The following is a 3,032-nucleotide window of genomic DNA, read 5'->3' as shown; positions in this document are numbered from 1 at the left end:
AGGTTAATAATGCCCAAAATGTTTTCTATACTGCCAATGAAATATTGGTTATATGATGGTATTACATTTGAAATATGGAGTGACTCGCTATTTATATGGTTCATATTTTTTATACAAGCGTTTAGATAGGACATTAATTTGTTGCCAAAGAGGATTTTATATTACTGGATGTATCTTTTCTGCCCCAAGCTGTGTTGCCACTAGTCAGCTACTGCTGTGTTTATGTTACTAGATTTTGTACCTTAAAGTGTATGTATTATTCTATTGTAATATTTTAAAATCTGTTACTTGTAATGAATTTTATTCAAGTTGTTATATATTTGAACCTTAAGTAGAGTATTGTAATTCATTTAAATGCAACTAAACTAGTTTAGTCTCCCAAATGACTTGGTATCAGTTTTATAACTTATTATATCAAACAACTTTAATAGTCATTTTTGTATACTAAATGTTTAGCAAATCTGTAATTGAAAGCTGTTTTTTCCGATGTACTATATACTTTTATTATTTATCCAGTTTCTTGATTGAAGATAAATGTCTTTAAATTGAAGTTGTGACATTCTGCAGGTATGAGAAGCGCAATTAGCTCAATACAACTACATCTTGGTTGTCGGAGAGGAGGAAGCAAATACTGGACAGGTTCTTCATTTTTCCCTTATCATAAATAATCCCGTCCTTTTCTCTCTTGACATATCCTCATATGCATGTCATATTTGTTTGACCTAGGGTTGCTAACAACTGTAAACATATTTTTTAATGAATTTCTAACACTTGGATAATTATGTTTGGATTAATTAAAAGTGTCTAAAGGAGAAAGCAAGCTTGCTTATATGAACTATGCACAAATAATTTCATCACAATATTTCATTTACACATGCCATGTGCAAAATGTATAGCATCATTCAAATTTAGAAACGGAAGGGATTGAGATTGAAAGACATTTACCTTTGGCCTACAGAACAAGTCAAGGTTGGGCTATGGATACTAGCTTGGTTAAGACTGTTTAAGCTTTGTCTTGATTGGTTTTAATTAGAAGAGCTGAAAGATGCTAGTATCTCTCATTTTGGTGAAATTATCAAGTAGAACGCTAAGTAACCCATATTCCCAATCCAACAAATATCTATATATAATACATTCGAATTTTACAATTTATGTCATGTGTTATTTATATATTAATTTAAAACCACCTAATAATTTTTCCTCATTTTAGCTCAAGTATGCCTGAGCTACATTTCTAAGAATTCTGATTAAGGTTGCATCATCTACTAATCTTGGAGGCTTTCTCCCGCATTATCTCTTAAGAGGTGCCAATGTTCTCTGATCTGTCTGGAGAAGTTATAACTACATTAATAGTATAACATCATTATNTTATTGGACCAAATATAATTTGTTTTTCATTTCTTCATCAGTAAAATATGTTATACATCAGTGTTTACGCCCATTTGTTGCTCTATTGTTTATGGATCATGTAGAGCTATCTTTCGATGATTCTCTTTACTATACCTGTGGAAAGCTGAGTTGATTTGTGATTCCAGGTGAGTTAGAGGCAAGGGAGATCATAACGTTATGAGTATAGAGAACCTACTTAAACATTTCAGAGACGAAGCTGCAGCTTACCATTGATACTTTGCTTGTGAAAACTGTTGAAGAAAATTTTCAGTCCCAAATACCTTAGTTTTTACACATTTGTGTGTGCATTATTTATATTTTTAATTCAACTTAGCTATTTATCCTGGTTTTATATATGATTTGAATGATGTATTGCATTGCCATCACGCTACTAAGATAACGGGACTTTTGGTTACACCTTGAGCGTAGTTAACTAGATCATTGTATTGCAGTTTTCCCGTTCCTACCTTATATAAGCAATTCTGTAATCAGTCGAATTTACATGCCTCTTAAATTTTTTATTTTCTTTGAAGTAGTTAACTGACTTTTGAAGAAAATATACCTTTTGGAGTCGGTCTTCAATGATGATTGTTAGAAACTTGCCTAGGTTTTTATAAGGATCCTGGATTTGTCTCTTTGGTGTATTATCAAGCGCGTTAAGTTGCATATTCATATCCATTTTGGATATAGTAACGTGTCGGATGCTTGTACTAGGTTGGCTTAACTAAACTGATTTGTATATGGCGTGGTGAATGACTTTTGTTAGTGAGAATGACTTTCACTAATCAATTGAAATTCAGCTTATTTAGTTTCGACTTGTCTGCTTTATTCTCTCTGATATATTGTTTTATATTTTTTTCTTTGAATATATTTTTATATACCTTCTACAAAAATCGATTTATTTGTCGATGCGATCTTATAGGAATTCTGTTTTGCAAATCAGATATATTCACGAACATTTTTTTTTTTTTATTTAGTGTGCATATTGCTCACTGACTAGACCAAACTATCAAGATTCTCATTCACAGATTGCCACAACATTTGTTGATAATAATCATAATTTGACAATAACTTCATTCTAAAAATGAAAATATATTTTAAAACTATTTTACATATTTTAAAAATTCATCTATTCTAAAGGAGTTGTTCCAAGCTTAATCTGCATACAAATGGAAAATTAGGGCGTTTTCCTACAAAATGATTTCTTGGTATCATTTGAAAATAAAAACATTAAATGTTATCATGGAAATTTATAATTATGTTTGATTGATTTAAAAGGTATTCTATTAAATTTAGAATGATTTAGTTGAGATTAGGTTTGAGGAATTTATAAAATAAATTTCATTATACATCAATTATTATAATACTAAACTTTCTGTGTTTTTTTGTTCTTATTATATAGTATTATATTATTTTAATTTTTCTATTGTTTTGTTCTTATTAAATGTTATATTATTTTGAATTGTTTGAGTTATTCACCAGGCTTGTAAGACTTGAATTTAAAATAATAGTCTAGCTAAGATATAAAGAAAAATTAATGGTGCTAAAACTATTTTAATATTGGATTCAAAATATTAGTCACCTATGTGTAACTTCTTATATATTATTTTGACATTTGATTGAAGAAATGAAATTATCTAGTT

At 29.3% G+C, this 3,032-nt stretch overlaps 1 long non-coding RNA gene across 1 annotated transcript; it reads left to right on the top strand.

Annotated features, from left to right (window-relative positions):
• Nucleotides 1-22: 22 nt before the first annotated feature.
• LOC106779695 lies at nt 23-1,890 on the top strand. The gene is made up of 2 exons (XR_001377204.2): nt 23-639; nt 1,536-1,890. It is a non-coding gene; the product is annotated as an uncharacterized LOC106779695 (long non-coding RNA).
• The last annotated feature ends 1,142 nt before the right edge of the window (nt 1,891-3,032 follow it).

The sequence above is a fragment of the Vigna radiata genome, unplaced genomic scaffold, assembly GCF_000741045.1.
Source record: "Vigna radiata var. radiata cultivar VC1973A unplaced genomic scaffold, Vradiata_ver6 scaffold_167, whole genome shotgun sequence".
Lineage (NCBI taxonomy): Eukaryota > Viridiplantae > Streptophyta > Magnoliopsida > Fabales > Fabaceae > Vigna > Vigna radiata.
Note: the sequence above shows the minus strand (reverse complement) of the source record. Positions and strands in the feature narration are given on the sequence as shown.